Below are 19,665 nucleotides of genomic sequence, written 5' to 3'. Positions count from 1 at the left end.
ATGGCGCTCCCGCAGTGGTCATCACCGACAGAGGTTCTGCTTTCACGGCCGCGCTTCTGGATACCGTGTTGCGATTAAGTGGTACAACTCACCGAAAGACAACCGCTTATCACCCCCAAACAAATGGGCTGACAGAACGTTTGAATAAGACTCTGGCAGACATGATGAGTATGTACATCGACGTCGACCACAAGAACTGGGACGAGATTTTACCATATGTTACATTTGCGTACAACACGGCTCGCCAGGAGACAACACGCGTGACACCTTTGAGCCTCGTCTATGGCCGGGAAGTAACAACACTGTTGGACGCGATGCTGCCACACGAGTGTGGTGATGACGAGACTGGTGCCGAGGAGTTTACGCAATGCGCCGAAGAAGCAAGGCAGCTTGCACGCTTGCGCATCCCAGAGCAACAGAACTACGATGCCAGACACTACAATCTTCGACACAGGCACGTCACGTACAACGTCGGCGACCAGGTGTGGGTTTGGACTCCTATTCGTCGGCGGGGGCTATCTGAGAAGCTCCTGCGAAGATACTTCGGGCCGTACACAGTTCTACGCCGCATCAGTGACGTGAATTATGAAGTTGTGCCCGACAGTCCTTACTGTTCCAAACGCCGGCAGCATCTGCCCGAGGTCGTGCACGTGCTTCGTATGCAGCCATATTTTGCATCATGACCTCACTTTTGCACCATCACTGCACTTTCTTGGGCGCTTGGCGCATCGGGGCGATGCTTCTTTCAAAGGAGGGGCAAATGCCACATGCTATATTGTCGCCGCGGGTATGTGTCCGGCCATGGAAATGACGCTGAAGTAGCGCGCGGGTAGTAAAACAGACAACAACGACGTTGCGTTTGCTGCTCATATAAAGTGCTTGCATACGTGATGTACGCCGGCTTCCACGTCTCCTGCGAGGTCGTGACAATATATTTCTTACCTGATTGGTTGACCAAAGGCGAGGAGCACGCAGAAGTGGAGCCGGTAAGGTGGGGCCGGGCTAGCGCAGTGAAAGTAGATAACTTGATCAGGAGGGTGTTCCCGGCGTCTGCGTTTGCCCTGCTTCTCCTTACTTAGCTTTCGGTGTCTGCTAGAAAATCGCGCCGGCGTGCTACGGAAAGGTAACAATGCAGCTAAAACGAACCTTCAGTGAAGAAAATTTGTCATAGCGATGTCGTTTACGTGCCGAAAGGGCTCGACAACCATATAATGTCACGCAAAATTTTTAATATATATATATATATATATATATATATATATATATATATATATAGGGAAATAAATTCATCCTCCACGGCAGCTCCCACTAGCCAGTGCCAGAGCGATCGGCGGGTACCCACCTTCTATTCATGTCGGAACGGGGCAGCAGGTGCGTAGCCAGGGGGGGGGGGGGGGGCTTCAGCCCCCCCCCCCCCCCCCCAAATTTTTTGTGCCGGCATGCACCGCCGACCAAAACTACCACCGACGCCGGGAATCATTCTGCATTCTGTCTACAATGTCTTTTTCACGCTCGAATAACATTTCGGCACGAACATTGCGAACTCGGGCTGGATTTCGTGGCACTTGGGGTGGATTTCGTGGCACCTCGGGTCACGTAACGCAAGGAGCCCCATCCGAGCACAAACTTTCAAGGGCTTTTCGATAGCGAGCGGGCGCGTTGCGGCAACTCGCAGCGGCCGCGGAATCTACGGAGCGCATAGATTTCAATTCCGAAAATTTTTGCGTGTAATGTTCTCATAAACTTTTGACGCGAATGGTGCACTGACATTTCCAAAGGCGTGCTTTAAAAGATTTTCAATTCTGGAACTTTATGGGGTTAATGCTGTGATAAACTTGGACCAACATGCGTGCACTGGAGCCCTCGTGTCCAAGCCGTTCCAGAAATGTAAGCACGCGCTTGCAATCTTCCACAGACACGAAAATACTAAATATTACCGTGACTGTGAGCTAGGAGGTGATAATGTTCTCCAAACATATTCAGGACGCGTGCCCAATGTGGTCGATCAGCTGGACTAGGGCAGGCAAAGTAAAATAAGAGAAAACAGGAGAAAGGAAATGGCCTATTATTGAGGAAATTCTTTTTGCGGGCTACAAGGTCTGGCTCTCCGTCTACGGACAGTGGCCCTATGGATTTAAGCATAGGCCCTTAAGAACATACAGGTACTTTCGGAGCGCTTCTTCGCATGCGAGCTGATTGTGGAGATACATATCTAAAGAACCATTTGGTAAGTTGCCCCAGTAATGCCTCGTATTTAAGCCCAGATGCACAAAACAAAATTATAGAAATTTGTAGCGAAATTATCAAAGAAAGCCTAGTTGCAAAATCAGGCTGCTTCTCCATACTTCCTGACGAAACGACGGACATCGGTGGAATCGAACAGCTTGCCGTTTGTACGAGGTACGTAAACAAGGATGCCAACGACATCGAGGGAGTGTTTTAGGTTTTAGCACCGGAATAGATGCCCTCTCCCTTTGCGACTGCAGGTTCTATGTAAATGTGTACAAACTGTTCCAGATTTTAGTCACCCTTCCAGTGACCACTGCCAGCGCAGAGAGAATATTTTTTAACAAGAGTTTACTAAAAAACTACTTGCGCTCTACAATGTCTGTGGAACGCATGGTTAGACTGGTGCTTATATACACCCACAGAGACGTCGGCATCAACGTGTCCGAAGTCATTGACCACTTCGCTCAACTTCCCGCCGAGAGAAGTTTGTCCTTTAGAGAGCGAAGCAGCAAAAATCAATGCAAGTAAAAAGCTCTGTTCCTTCAGGTCCATAAGCTCGTAATTATGAAAACGTATGACTGTTTGTTAGCTTTTAAAACCACAGAAATTTCAGCCGTTCATTCTAGCAGTTAGCATCATGATCAAAATTAACATGCGAATACGATAATTAAGAGAACACCAATAACCAATTTTGACCGACCTTGCTCATTGAAAGCCCGGCCCACGCGGCGTTTGCCCAAAACAATCTCGGTTTTTGGGTAGTTCAACTTGCCGCGTCATCTATGGCTTTCGTTTGTCCTTTTCTTTCCTTTTTAGCTACCGGCTTTTATTTCTTTTTTTTTTAAACGAAGCAAAACTCTCCTTTAATTTTGGGTGCAGAATAATTGTTGCCGCTGTGCAGGCAGTTAAATTACACATTTTCGTACTGATTTCTGCATTACTTCTCTATTATTCTACCTGTATGGTGCTGTCGATTTCTGCGATCATAGTTTTGTTCTTGCCTAGATCATCAGTCTTTCTGTGCGCAAAGTTTACTATCTCTGACTCCGCAACGTGTTTATTTGTCTTGTTTGACGCATAATATACAGTGACGTTTGCTTAAATACGTAGATTTACTGGAGACTTAGACGTATATTTAAATATCTTGTTGCGAGGTGTTGTGTATATAAGCAGTGAACTTTGTTTCCAGCGACTATTTTTTGCCCTTTAGCGAGTTGTACCTTCGCATTTGTATATTCCATTCTATGTTCGCATATCTAATGTATATTTTGCAGAACTCCTACTTTTATGTGACTGCCACAGATACGAAGATGAGAGGATTGCCCTTCGGACGGCTTTGGGGCACTTAGACGACAGGCCTTTTACGGAGGAAAAGATCTTGGGCGGGTGGCCTCGTGCGTCTGCTATGTGCAGGGCTACAAAGGCGCTGCTGTGTTTTTTGAAGTGCACAAGCCTGCATGAACGCCTGTGACGAAACTCAGCGATGAACGCTTGACTGTAAATGTGCAACGTGTGAACTTCTCTCTTCCTTCTCTTTCAATCCCTTCTCCCCCTTCCCCAGTGCAGGGTAGCCTACCGGGCTCAGCCTGGTTAACCTCCCTGCCTTTCCCTTATGACTTCTCTCTCTCTCTCTCTCTCCTAATTTTTATTTGTACTCACTGTTCCGAGTATAATCTCGGTGTAATTACAATACACGACCGGTAACAGCTGCTCCTGCGCAATCTATTGCAATGAGGGACAGCGTCATTGAGGTTTTTTCCTGGCCATTGCATATGTGCAAAAATGTTAAGAAGGTTCTTGAATGAAGAAGATTCATCAAAATATTTGTCCTAAACTTGTTCATTGCATGGCCTTTACGTTCTTCATATCAGCTGTATACACTGCTTTGCTGGTTTCGAACTGATATAGTTGTAATGTCCGTGTGATATTTTCTTTCCTCATTAAATAGACAAAAAAAAAAAACGCGGCCGCATTGATATCAGTTATTTCTGCCAGAATTTTTGGGACATACGAATATATTCTTTTATGAAAAAATACATATTCTACTTGACAGTGCGTAGCGTTCAACAATTCGTTTGCAGCATCTAATATAAAATGGCATTGGCAATGCAGTTATTATTCATGTATTTGATCCCTCGACAAATTCTATAAGGAGGAGGCCGCGCTGCAACCTGAACCCCCCCCCCCCCCCCCCCCCCCGAACAAAATTTCTGGCTACGCCACTGCGGGCAGTGTCTGGCTATTAAAAAGCAAATTAAGTTTGATCGGCGAAATAATGCATCTTTAATGCGTACACGTCACTTTGACGCAGTGATTTTTGGCGGTTTTTGGACGTCAGGTGACAGACAGGCGAAGTGGGCGCAAACCGAACACTTTTGACCAATTGCGGATGGCTGATGGTAAAAAGGCATAGAATCGAAAAATAATATTTTTCTCTTGTTCGGTCTCACATGCATAATTAGTGTGCACACGTCATATAAGAGTGAGTAGCTCGCGCGGTTTTTTAACGGCGGAGCTGTTTAAGCCGAGCGTTAGTCCGTAACCTGCGAACAGAAATTGTGGGCCGATCCTGGCGGTAGTGCAGAAAGGGTCCAAGTGCAATGACACATACCTCTGTCAACTGGCGAAGCTGAGCCTGGTTAAGTCTAGCTAACCATGGTTGGGACTACTTAAGCTTAGTCTCTCATCGAAAGACAATCGATATTCAACCAGTAGCTAACCGATAATCGATAAATGATCAATAAATTCCGGAAAATGCTGGGGATGACTTGGTAGTGCTTAGCCTAGCCGAAAAGCCAGGCCAAGCTAGGTGCCCATCAGCTCCGCTTTCTATGTAGCATTGCGCCTCCCGTGCAAGCTACGCTAATATTTTTTTCTCTTACGTTGCGTGAAATACAAGTGAAGTTGGGCAATCATGGAGGCCTGATTGCAAAAATAGAATAGAAGCAGTTTGGAATAGCTTTTCGTTAAAGCGCCCCTGATGCCTTCGTGTGCGGTGTATTCTCGGCGCAATTAGTTAGCGTTGAAGCTAGAAGTAGCACGATGGACAATTCGCTCGCTGTTGCTGCCACTCTCCCCCACGCCAGCGTTTTGACAGCGAGTGTCCGCGCTTATCGAGAGAGATGTGCTCGTTTGTGATTGTGCGCGCGTGACAACGTGCAGGTTAATTTAGTTAGTAAGCGGATGTTTACAGCCGTTTATGCAGCTGATAAAATGACTAACCTTAGTTTGTACAGCTGTCTAATAAATTTCTGTCACAATCAGTGATTCGCCTGTCGGGCGAAATAGACCTTATTGTTAATATTTTTGTAGTTAATATTATTATTACTTATTACGCTCAAGCCAGGCGCAATACACATACACGTTTAGAATACAGGCGCAGTTCTGTCTTATTGCGACTGAGTGCCGATAATTTTTTTCGAGCAATGGGGCACAGCGTGTCGTTTACAAAAAGCAGCTTGGTGTCTGCCACTGCGGATACGGTGGCATAGACATGTTGTAAATCCGGTTTTCTGTTGGATGGCACAGATCAGCACGCAGAAAGAGAATTTCGGGAGGTGGGTCGATTCCTTGTTGGAAAAATGGATATATTCTCTCGCGCAAGCCGTAGCTTTATAAGTGAATACAAAGTACAAGTGCCCAAAAATGGTGGTATTAGGTAGTGTGCGCTCTTTCCCGTCTCTTGTTGTTTACTTCCTGTTTGTTTTGGGCAGCGTCTCAATACATTAACATAACGTCACTGTCTCGTTCGACGGAAACACCTAAACATTTTTGCAGTAGGTAGAGTCATCTGCGTTCGGCATTCTTGGATGTAGTCCCCTTCCGAGGTGATCAAAAAGCACAGTGCTACTTCGTCTTTCTTTTCCTTTTATTAAACGTGCGACATTTAACGGTAGTGTGCGAAGGCGAGCATTACAAGCTTTTGCGCTGTGGTCGTTTTTTGTTGAAAGTTGCACGCGTGGCTCCACTCTCGTGCGGCCGAGACATGGACTGTCAAGGTATGGTCATTTATCGGACAATGCCAGGGCTACTACTTTCTTTTCTCGCCAAAGAACCGTCCCAACCCCCTAGTCGGTCAAATAACAGTTACAACCTTACCACAAACAAGACAAATTGGCTTTGTGCTTTTGAAAGCGGATAGTGACAGTCTATGAACTCCCTGTTTTTGGATCTTAGCACTTACTTTCTTTCTTGCCCATGCTGCGCTACAAAAAAGTTGTCAGAAAAATTTTTTTCTGGTTACGATAAGCATTCTCAATATGAAGTGAAAATTTTCGACAGTATTCGTCTTTTCCCGCAATGCGACGTGTGTGGCGGCGTTGTGTAGAGCTTCGAAAAAAAAAGGTCAATTACGACATTCAGAAGCTGATTGATGCACTCTCGTTAAATGCTAAAAGCTTTTGAGTGACATGACACCATTTACACACCCTTACGTTGTCATTTTCTTCGCACATGAAAAATTTGTGCTCTCCAAATCAATGTTCAATGGTGTAAGTGCTGCATTGATTTGCTTCTTTTATTTAATCTACTAAACTTGAAAATGCCGCTAGTCAGACATAATAGAACACAGAGAAAAGGCACAACTGCACGCGGCATGGTCTTATCCTTACAATAAATTCCCTAACGAGACAGATCATGAATCCAACTACAAAATGATATCTCGCACCAAAGAAATGAGGGAAAACCACTAGGACACACTAAGTTCGACAATCTTATTCTTAACAGGTGATTCAAGGGTGACGCAAGGCGACAACTGTTGCATATGACGGCGTGCATACGACTAGACCATCAATAGAATAACATGACTTTAGTGATCCAAGAGCCAATATGCAGGCCATGCGGTAAAACTTTATTATAGGAACACATTTTCAGCATTGTTCGTACCACTCAACGCTTGAAGCCTGTGTATATTTGCGGCGGTACGTATATGTTTTATTGCTGCTTGGCCCACTTTGGTTATTAGCCTGCGTAACACCGTGACTAAATTTCGCCTCATCGTACGCACATTTAAGCCTCCTTGAAAACAGAACTAGGACGATTCAGTCACTGGAACAGCCTTTCATTTATTTATCACACAGTCCCATATTCGCTCGAGGAGGATTATAGCGGGGAGGATGCTATACACGCATTGAAACTTTTTTCAAGGTAACAAAATAAGAAGTGATACCCAAACCAAACGAGATCTAAAACAGAGAAACAAAGCACCAGGGGCCGAATTCACAAAGCTTTTCGATCGTAAGTGCTGCACCACGATTGGCTGACACCTGCTTCTGCGAACAGTTTTAGCGTGAGAACGTTTTTGTGAATCCGGCCCCAGTATGTAGCATACAGAAAGTGAGAGAGGCATAAAGGAGAGATGCCTGGACCTGCACCAAGTATGTAGCATACAGTAGTTACAATGAGCCTAAAAGAAACAGATATTGAAATGAAAGGCGTGTAAAATTGTTATACATTACCAGGAATTTGGATTGATGATGATGATGATTTATTGGCATCCCCTTTGAAACGGGGCGGCGACAAATAGTCACCTAGCCTGCTTGATTTAATCAGGTATACTATACCTGTTCTTTATCTAGCATTTTTGTATACCTCTTTATTATTTTTCTTTTTCAAAAATTTACCTTGTGCCGCTGCCTATGCTTTTAAGAGATCAGGTCGTATCCATCTTTTCCATGCTTCTTTTCCACCAGTACTCCAATCGTCTCTTGCTGATCTCTACGGCTGATCTGTTTATGTTTCCTTCCACTTTGAAACCAAGCGCTTCTGGGAGTTGCACGTTACCTACGGTTCTCGCTGGGTGGATCCCGTCGCATTCCATCAGGATGTGCTGAGTGGTTTCTGGATCTTTACTGCAGCATGCACATGTCTCATCTAGTTCCGAATATTTGTTCCGATATGTTTTCGTCCTTAGGCAACCGGCTCGAGCCTCAAATAGCAAGGCACTGCCCTTTGTGTTATCGTACAGATTTTCCCTTCTAATTTCTTTCTTCTCATTCTTGTAAACCTCCATTGTCCTTTTTGTTTCCATTCTTTACACACAATTCACGGTCTCTATTTCTCTCACTTTCTTTCTGATGACTCCTGGTTGTCTATTTGCAGTTTCGATTATCCTGTACTTGGTTGCCAACTTCCTTGACCTCTTCCTCCATCCTGTGTCCACGCTTTTCATGTAGAGATACTTGTGCACTTTAGCCGCCCATTTATTTTCATCCATGTTCCTGAGCCTTTCTTCAAAACTAATTTTGCTCTGTGCTTCTCTGACTTCAAAAGAGGCCCAACCCATGTCACCCTGCACTGCCTCATTTGTGGTATTACCGTGGGCTCCCAAAGCCAACCGGCCTACTGATCTTTGGTGAACTTCCAAACCCGCCAATATATTAGATTTTAAGCATATAATGGCATTTGCGAATGTTAGCGCTGGCACCATTACTCCTTTCCAGATTCCACGCACCACCTCATACTTATTGTGGCCCCACAGTGCTCTGTGTTTCATTATTGCTGCATTCCGCTTCCCCTTTATTTTCAGATTATCTTGGTGGTTGTTTCAGTAATTCTTTCCTTTGTTTATGTGTACGCCGAGGTACTTATATTGCTTCACTATGGGTATTACTTGCTGTTGAATTGACACCACGAAGCTACTCGTGTGTTCATTAAAGATCATAATTCCTGATTTCTCTGTGCTAAACTCAAGGCCTAGATTTGTCGCTGCATTCCCACAGATATTCGCAAGTATCTGTAAATCTTTTTTATTGTCCGCTAGTAGCACAATGTCGTCTGCGTACATCAGTCCGGGGACCTTCTGTTGCACCATTTGTCCATTACGCATGTAGGATAAATCAAAACCTAATTCGCTGTTTTCCAGTGGTCTTTCTATACCCTTGACGTAAAGCGTGAACAACAGTGGTGACAGAGGGCATCCTTGCTTCAATCCTTGGTGAATTCCCACCATTTCATTTCCTTTTCTACCTTCCCATGCCACTTGTACTTGGTTGTCTCTATATATCTCCCTCAGCAGCTCCACGAAATCGTCATCTATGCCTTCGTATTGGAGAATATCCCACAACAATTCCCTGTCTACGTTGTCATAAGCTCCTTTAATATCTAGAAATGCTATCCATAAAGGTCTTTATGGATTTTCTTTTTCAAAATTTGATACGCTGGTCATCGCAGCCGCCGCTCTACCCACCACCTTCGCGATTTTGTGTAGGGACGACGGCACGGCTCGTACGGCCGCTGTCACGTCATCCTACAGTGGTGCTACACTATTGAAATTTTAAAAATTTGTTTTTCAAGTTCATGACATAACAGTAGGCAATAAAAACTACCGTGAAGAGCGATTATGTCCCGTTGTTGTGTCCGGGTCTCAGGAGGCTATTGGTGCATGCGAGTAACTTTCTATTTGCAGATCTGAAGCGCAGTATCCTGACTGCGCATTTGAAGACCGACGTGGAAAGCGCCGTATGTGTTGCACTTGTAATAGACAAGCACTAAAGTGGCAGTTAAACATGTCTGGAGTATGTCCGGTGCTGCTTGAAAAAAATTCGTCTAGGAGCGTTTCTTTGGATTCTTTTTATCTCCAGATAATGTGCCGCCGGCAATGTTCAAATTCTTATAATATACTTAGTTCGATGTGAGATTTAAATTGCTCACTTTATTTCGCCGCAGGATTATCCGACACCATATTTTAATGAAAAAAAATCAAATGTAAGATTAATGTAACAACACGTCCCATGTTAGAAATGTAACTGGAACGCGTTCCATTCGCATTAAAGTAACTTGTAACGAGAACTCGTACCAAGATTGGGAAGGAACGAGCTTTCGTTCCTGTTTTAGAGGAACGTGTACAACGCTGCTTTGGTGAAATGTTTTTTCCGCACGTTCCGCCTCCGTGCGAGTTCTCCCCTGCGTTCAAACGGCGCTTCGGCGAGGCCAAATGAAAACGCGCTAAACGTCTGAACGCACTCGCTTGCCCACGAGTCCATAACTCGAAGGAGCGCTCCGCGGCGTTCAATTGGACATAAATACAAGGGGTCAGGCGAAAGGCGAAGCATCAATGGCGATAGCAACTTAGTAGATAGCTATATGGAGTAAGGATAGTAGTTTTATCAGCTGTATAAACTTGGAGATGCAGCAGCACTCGCAACGCGCAGAACTGTTGTTGACGCTGTCGCCGTTTTGTTCGCGTTCGCACCGAACGCGCGCGGCGTTGGCGACTGTTGCCAGGGCCTCTGGGGGCGGCTCGGAGGTTTTAGGGGCGAAGCTCCTTAGGGTGTGCGTCTGTCCCTCCTCTGTAGTAGTAGTAGTAGTAGTAGTAGTAGTAGTAGTAGTAGTAGTAGTAGTAGTAGTAGTAGTAGTAGTAGTAGTAGTAGTAGTAGGTAGCCACGTCTACATTTATGAAAAAAAAGTCACAGCATATCCACGGGATGAATGATGATGAGTGGGCGAAGCTCCGGAGGGAATCATCGGATCTCCCGCTTAAGGGGACGCTAGCACAAACGCGTTAGAAACGTGCAGTACTCTCTAGTAAGGGGGAGCGGCCACAGCGTCTTACGCAGCCATTTACACATGCCGGAACGTGCACCGCGTTTGCCGACGCCATCACATGACTGCTGAGAGAGTATACCCCCCGTATTCATAAACGCTCCTCGACTTGAACTTGACTTGCCACCGCTTTGGGCAGCGCGTTCGAAACGCGTTGAAGGTAAGGCGGAGAGGCCACAGCGTCTTACACCAGCTTCTTACACGGGCCGTAACGCGCTAGCAGAAACGCGTTAGAAACGCGCTAGAAACGCGGCCTTTCGTTAAAGTTGGGTATTTATTGCCATCGTGGTGCGTGTGTTCATGTCCGCTTCGTGGCGTAGTGGGCTAACGCCGCGCGCTCGGAAGCGAGGGGTCCCTGGTTCGATTCCGCGCAACGGACACAACTTCGGAACTTTGTTTCTCATTTTTCTCAGACTGGTTACACACTACTACTACGACGACGGGGACGAACGGGTGCCGCTATAAGGAGCTTCGCCCCTAAAAATCACAGCATATCCACGAAGTGAATGATGATGAGTGGGCGAAGCATTGGGGGATCATTCGGGTAAACCACAGCTACGGGCGAGAGATAAAGAGAGCGCGCGTCGGGAACGAACGCCTTTGTGCACCGCAGCGCACCTAGCTACGGACGAGAGAGAAAAACGCCGGAAGCGTTCTCCGGAAGCCGGAAGCTGGCTTCCGGTTATACTATACATATACATATATATGTATATATCCGTATACATACATACATAGCGGTCAGTCTCCATGCCAACCAGAGCTACGGACTTACGCCATCTACTGAACACTTCATAAAACTACAGGTGGCTACCACTTACGCCATCTATTGAGCAATTCATAAACTAGATAGAGGTGGCTACATACTACTACTACTACAGAGGAGGGAACGACCCACACCCTAAGGAGCTTCGCCCCTAAAAAAATTCCGAAAGTTGTGTCCGTAGCGCGGAATCGAACAAGGGACCCCTCGCTTCCGAACGCGCGGCGCTAGCCACTACGCCACGAAGCGCATGTGTTCATGAAGTGTTCATGGACACACGCACCACGATGACAATAAATACCCAACATTAACGAAAGACTGCGCATTTCTAACGCGTTTGTGCTAGCGCGTTACGGCCCGTGTAAGAAGCTGGTGTAAGACGGTGTGGCCTCTCCGCCTTACCCTCGTATCCATAAACGCTCCTCGACTTGACTTGCCACCGCCTTGGGCAGCGCGTTCGAAACGCGTTGAAGGCGGTGGCAAGTCAAGTTCAAGTCGAGGAGACTTTATGAATACGGGGGTTATACTCTCTCAGCAGTCATGTGATGGCGTCGGCAAACGCGGTGCACGTTCCGGCATGTGTAAACGGCTGCGTAAGACGCTGTGGCCTCTCCCCCTTACTAGAGAGTACTGCACGTTTCTAACGCGTTTGTGCTAGCGTCCCCTTAAGCGGGAGATGGTGCAATTATAATGAAGGGCGCTGTTATAAAATAGGAATGACGTCACATATGGCGCGTGTCATTGGTGGAAGTCAATCGTTCGATTTAGTGCGGTGAGACTGGGCGAATTACACGGAAGATTCACGGTTTACCGATGATTCCCTCCGGAGCTTCGCCCACTCATCATCATTCACCCCGTGGATATGCGGAGTTTTTTTAAGCCGCGCGGCAGCACAGGCTGTCGCGTGGAGGGCATCTTGCTCCTTAAATCGCTCGTCAATTTGGCGAGCAAATTCGTCTAGATGGAGGTTGGAGAATTGTTGGGTGAAGGCTTGGATGGCCGTCTGCAACACGGCCTGAATTTTGGCCTCCACGAGTTGTTAGAATTGGGGGAGTAGGGCCGGGGTTGCCGCGGCCGATGTTATTGTGTCCGAGGAGGTAGTGGGAGTTGCAGCCCTCTTCTTGGCCGGCTGTTCACGAGTAGGAGGAGAAGGTGGTAGGGGAGGAAGTTTATGAGCGGCCGAGATCATTGCCGCCGGGGTAGGGGTGTGGATCTGCAGGAAAGCATGCAGCTACGACTGAAGGCGTTGGTTGGTGGTGTGGAGGGAGGCGAGCTGTACGCGGACATGCAACATTTTCTTATAGAGGGGGCTGGCGGAGTCCTGGCAGACTACGTCTGCCCAGCTCACCTCACTGGTGTGGTGGCCGGGTTTCTGTGCAGGTGGTTTTGGGGGGACTGGAAGTGGGGGTTGCCTGAGTCCGGTCCAGGAGTGGGATCAGGCCATGGGCTTAGTACGGTTGGTGGGCTGTTTCAGTGCGGCAGGCTGCAGCACCGGGAGGGACTCCAGGGTGAACTGCAGGGCCTGAGGCTTGCGGGTAATGGAGCGGCTGCGATGTTGGGGTGGAGCTTGATTGGTGAAAGCCTGGTTGGCGGTTGCCTCGGCGGCCCGCCTGGCATCCCAGTACCTCTTCTTGACGAGGTATGGGGTGCGGTAGCTGGCCTTGCAGGTTCTGTTCGCCATCAGGTGTGCTTTGCTGCAGATCGTGCAGAGTGGCGTGTTGGCGTGGTCCTCGGGGGGGGGGGGAGGGTCTACTTGGTAACAGCCGAGGCAGCGGCGTTGCTTGGGAGCCGGGCACACATCTGCGCGGTGGCCGAGTGCGCCACAGTGAAGGCAGTGCTCGATATTCTTTTGGAAGATGTAGCACCTATATAGTACCGAGGAGTAGTAGATGTGCTTGGGCACCCAGTCTTGTTCGAAAAGATGATGATGGACTCCGTGGAGCCCATGCGTCTAAAGTCGAGGATGGGAGGGTTCTGCTCGCGATTGAGACGACCCTGAATGTCTTCGTAAGAGTGGGCGAGAGGGACCCCGTGGACCACACCACGGGCGCAGTCTTCCGGGGCCGCTTGGTAGCAGTAGTCGTAGGCGGTGTCCTTGATGAGTACGGACTTGATGGCGAGGTAGTGGTGTCGGCGTTGCGGGTCGGGAGTGTTGATGAGGACGACGTGTTGGAGGGTGTTGATGATTACGGTGTCTGGCTTGGCCTCTTGGTGTCCGAGGCGGGCTGCTTGCAGAATCCCATCGCGAAGCGAAGCGCAACGCCGTTCACGGTCCGAAGGTTGAGGCCGCCACGGGGACGGAGGATGATTTTATGATCGTTGATGGGTAGCTTGGGGTGGCGTAGGGCAGAGAGTTGGGGCGGCCCGGACCGGTGCCTTGCCAGAGCTTGAGGCGTAGATGGCTGCATACATTTCTTGGCAGCGGCGGAATTCGGAGTAATGGTGGGGCGGGAGTTGCGAGTCGAGCTAGGATGAGTTGGCTAGGATGAGTTTATCCGGTCGTAGGGGAGAAAGTCGGGTCTCCTCCGCGCCCCGCAGGCCCGGTTTTGATTCCCGCCCAGATCAAAATTTACATATTTTTCTTTTCAAAGGGATTAGTCTACTTTGTTTACATAAATCAGCCTGCTAAATTTGTCATCAATTCGAGCATTTTTTACGCGTTTTTACTCTTTGCCGTCGGCCATTTTTGGTTGCATCATTCGGTCACGCCGCCGACTACAACTACGGGTTTTCGCGTAATGGGGCATAATGCTTTCGCATTAAAAAAGCGGAAAGGAATCGGCCCCAACACGGAGCCTTGCGGCACACCAGACGTAGCAGCAACATCATCTGAGCAACTCCCATTCAAAACAACTCTTCGACTTATACCTGTGTCACACGGGTACATTTGGAAGGCCTTCCAGTCGACGGCCTTCGAAACGCCACATCTCTATCGACTCGAAGGAGTTGTCGCGCTGCTACACGGAACATTGGAAAGGCCGTTGAGTGGTTCAGGCGTTTCTCGCAAAATCGTGTGGCGCTGCGGATCTTTATTTTCGTTTTCATGTCACCAAAACTTAAAGAACATTAAAACCACTTAAAAACGCTATAATTTATTTTATGTTGCGAAATGGGGGCGATATGACGGCATCCGGCAACACATGGAGTAGAGGGAGAGTGTACTTGACAACATGCAGGAATGAATGAACACAAACACGTCGCTGTTGTCGAGAGTATGTGCAGTTCGCACATATCAAGTGGCGAAAATACTTTATTGCATAATTAATAACACTCCTGTATAGTATTTTTAGAGCATTTTGGTTGGATTTGTTCTTTCTAACCGTGAGTACGAGCACACTGTGAACGAGACGGCATGTTCGCGCTGTTTCCGCTTCCGTTGCTCAAAGGCCATCGAGATTTCGAGAGTTGTAGGGTGCTCCGTTGACTCGATAGACTATTGTCTCGGCGGCCTTCGAAACCGCACGTGTAGCAGCTTGAACTTGACCTTTGAGTCAACTGACTATCGGTTGGAAGGCCTCCCAAACGCCCGTGTGACACGGGTATTACTTACTTAACAACACGGATTTACAGCCTGTATATTCATAAAAGTATTCACGTGTTCATAGTACCGCTAATCTTACCTGGTCAACCTATTACCGCTAATCTTACCTGGCATATCGACATTAGTAACAATGCGGATCGAACGTTGGGTTATTGGCTCCTGTACACTTATAATGCCACCATCCTCTCTCATGTTACTATAGAAAACACTAATAGGAACAAAATTTGAGTATGCATCCAATGTGTGAAATTCGATTGTATTTATTACCTCATTAGAACTCAAATTTACTCCACTCGTTTTATATGTTCCAACTTATGATCGAATAGCTACTCTAACCCCAAATAAAGCTAAACTTAAATTTGTAACCCGTAAACTGATACAGTCGAACCCGGATATATCGAATCTGAAGGGGATCACAAAAAAATGTCGTTATTTAACTAATTCGAAATATAAAATAATAGGCTCTCACGTAAACGGTGGCTTACCGATTAGTGCATCCGAGAGCCGCTAACTTACTGCACGCAATTCGGGGGAAAAAAAGCAAGCACACTTTATTTACACGCAAAAAAAAAAAATGCTGGTTCACTTTCAACTTCATTGAAAAGTCCAAGCTGATTCTTTCTTTACACTTGTAGCGGCCATCGCTTGCGGAAAATAAACTCGTGAATAGGCACTCAACCCACACGACGACGCCTCCAAAATCGGATTGAAGGAATGTTGACGTCCGAGGTAGCATGAGGGCTAGCTGAACAGCCTGACGGGGCTCAACTGACTGCACTATCTCTTCTCCACCTCCAGGTGCCAGAATACCTCAAAGTGTACAAAGAAGTGCACTATGAGGTCTTCTGCGTGGCGCCGCGTTCCATATATCGAATGTGCTGGTGAACGAGCGTTCTTTATACGCGTGCACCAGCCCGATACATTTGCATGGAATTTTCAAGGGGATTTTACAGCTGTTCGATATACAGAATAATTCGTTATAAGTTGGCTTGATGTATCCGCGTACGACTGTATCTCCGTCACCATATATATGGCATCGTATTGATCAGCTGTACAAAATACGTATCAGATTTAGTCACATTAACTAAGATAGAGAGAAATGTGCATGACCAATAGGAACATATGTTGGAGGCAAAAATTCTTAGCAAATTTTGCTAAAATAATCTGTGTTTACCAACTGAACAACATATTTCTACCCTGGAAACGATAGGAAATTGAAATGAATCACATGCATAAAAGGTTGCTGTGCGAGTATTCTGTAGTACAGTTTCAGTTTTATTTCTTTCAATTTATGATATATGATAGTTGATGTGATGACTTCAATTTCCTGTTTTATGTTTAGGCTACTGACACTGCACAAACTATATTTTTGTCATAACACGGAATACAGGCCCAGAGTGCGGCTCATAAACACATCGGGATAATGAGGTGTAATTTGTGGATACATTTCTGGCTATGGGAAATATAGGAGCCTCTTTCTCGCAAATATGTCTTGGTTGAGAGCGCGTGTGGTGAAAATGGACTGATTGCCCGCGCTTTCCGTGCAGCTGCCGAAGTGACTGTGACAGCGTTTCGCTGTTTAAAGGTTTAAGCCTTTCGATGCCAAGCGCCTGAAATATACGCAAACAACGCGCTTGTCCAGAACCAGAAAAGTCGCAAGCATCATGCCAATGTCAGGATTACCCTTCTACGGGTTAGTCGCGTCCTTGAGCAAAAAAGAAAAACCGGGGAGTGACAAGTCGCTCTTATCGTTATCACAAATGACGACTTGCGCCAACGTACCATAGAGTAACATACAAGGATAAGAGAGGACACTTCCATAGGCCCCTGCGGCCGATTTTGGTTCGCAGCGCACCTAGCGGGTGTGTGGAATCTACGCAGACTCAGAGATTGGGACCGCAGCAAAACCAATCTCGAAGGCTATCTTCTGGCGATCAGAAAATGTACACGGCCTCCAAGATTGCTTCCGTGCGAGTGCTCGTCCCGGAGGCTATATTATGGCTATATTTTGATTTTTTAACGCGTTGCTTGCATGCATCGAGTAGCTACGTGTAAGCTCTACCGCCAGAGCAGCAAGCACACGATGCCACTGTGTGTTTATGCAGGCACTTTAAGTAAACATGACAAGTGTTGGAAGAGACGAAACTTTATTTTTCAGTCATTCTCAGTAAGCACATGTACACTTTTTTTTTCTCGCAACGTTCGATGAACGCAGGCACAAAAAGATGGGTGCACTGCACAATGAGAGACATGCCAATACAGCTGCCACATGTTCAGAATAAATTTCACAAAAGGAATAAACAGGCGATATTATGAAAAACGCCACAGAACAGTAAAACTGCAGAAGACGGCATTAGCATTAAACACGAAAACAACGCTCGTCCTTTGAAGCATAACCTTTCTTATTAAATTTCGGGCTGCATAGCAAAATAGGAATGAAGGCTGCTCACTGCAGTTATCAGCCAACCACGCTCTCTCCCTGTCCTGCCGTTGTTACTGCACCTCGCAACACAGCAGTAATTCCCGTAGTAATTGACTATGGTCGGCATGACCTGAAAAAAAAAAGTATTGCTTATGTCTTCTCTCCCGCCTTCGCACAAATTTGCACCTACGCACTTCAGATCGCCCTTTCGCGAAAAGCGTCACGTGCAATTGTCGCAGCTAAAAAAAAAGCAACCTTCGGTGCCATGCATGCGCCACTGAAGCAGTAGTGTTTATTCAGAATACGTCGTAGCCACAGCTTACAAACATTCTTCTCAATTCGCAAGTTCTCTCTAATTGCGCTCGTAACAAAGGCTTCAAGCAATCTGCGCACGCCACGAATAACGATCCTAAGCATAACTGCATTCTTTCACACAAGTGCAACACACGTGCATTAAATTCAGACTACGTATACCGGCGTGTGCCGACTCACTTTCTTGCGCCCAGAAACGATTTTCTCGCAAACGTGCTGCGCAGCATTCCCAATTGCTGTTGCTTACATAATGTGAAGCAATCCACGAACATCATGCGCGAAGTGAGGAACACAAAAAGCTCTCCGCGCCGAACAGCACAATGCGACAAATGTTAACTTACGGCTGAAGTGACAAATACATAAGCAATTTGCAAAGTAATGAAGGGAAAAAATAACGTAATGAAGGCCTTCTTACCAAGCAGCAGCCAAGCAGACAGACGTTCTGGCAGACGAACCCAGCAAAGACCACGCAGACGTTATCGCACATCTTTTGTATATAGCGTCGCCTTGCCTGATCACACCATGGCCGATATTTTGTAGCGATGCGTTATTCTTTATACTAGTCTTATCATCCACCGCTTACGGCCGGCTGATCCCGTTGATAACGTCTACGTGTGGTCTACGTCTACAGCCACACAGACAAGTAGACGTGTAGTGCACTATAGAAAAGTTACTACAATAGATAAGTAGTACGCGCGTTCCCTTGGAGACAGGGAGTGTTGTATTGCCCTCTAGCGGGCGGCATGAAGCTGCGTAGCTCGGCCGCTTTTAGGCTCGAGTGGCCACTCTTCTAATCCGTATGTTACTCTATGAACGTACTGCGCTTTGTCGGGAAGCTGTTATGGTACATTCTTTAGAAAGGGTATTTATTTTTTTCCGCAACGTAACTTACGTCATCGGGGCAGATTTTAAAACATAAAGGTCTTGTGTCAGGCGGTGGTACCTAGGTGACATGAACGCCCGAGAAAAATGGACTTGTACAGTCACTTTCTTTTGGAAGCGCCGATAACGTTGTAATTTAAACCACAATAGAACTTCGTACGTGGTATTTTTCCTAACAGCTTAACAGAAGGCTAAACAGTCCTCATATTAATAAACTTATAACTTTTTACCAGAGACACTCTCAGATACTTCAATATATATATATACAATAAAGGGCTCCGTAATTTCCACCGTGGCTTTACGTAAGTACGTTGGCGCACTTCATGTAATAATCCCAGTCAGCCTACTCACATATAGCGCATTACTAATCACATCTACCATGGCCTCGGCTACATCCCAAGAAGCAATTGCCTACCTATGTTGATTACTTAAGACTCGGTAGGCTTAAGACAGGCCAAAATTCGAATAGGAATGCGTAGTATGGAATTAGTATGGAACCTACAGTGATCTAGAACGTATGCATTACACTCGAGTCTGTCCAGAATTGGACAGTAACATTCATTTACTCTGACTATTCATCTATCATCAGTGTTAATAAACTAAACGCATCCTTTGCCGATCTTTCCCCCCACCTCACCCCAAATTCAGCTGGGCGCAGGCTACCACACTGCGTCTGCTACAAACAAATACGTACCCTTCACTCGCCCGCCTCCACCTTATATTCCCTGAAGTCTACAGTACACCCAACTGCCGGTGCTGTGGCACTCACCCGGCTACGCTTCCGCATATGCTGTGGGAGTGCCCAGCACAGTGCGCTTTTCGTTTTTGTAAGTAAAATCCTTTTTTTTTCTAGTGTCCAAATGTTTCATTTTTGCAGAAACACATGTTTTTCTGTTCTGCATATATCCATTTGCTGTCATTACTACGGTGCACTATGACATAGTTATTTATAATGCAGTCATGACTATTATCGTTTTC

This window comes from Dermacentor silvarum, chromosome 3, assembly GCF_013339745.2.
Source record: "Dermacentor silvarum isolate Dsil-2018 chromosome 3, BIME_Dsil_1.4, whole genome shotgun sequence".
Lineage (NCBI taxonomy): Eukaryota > Metazoa > Arthropoda > Arachnida > Ixodida > Ixodidae > Dermacentor > Dermacentor silvarum.
Note: the sequence above shows the minus strand (reverse complement) of the source record.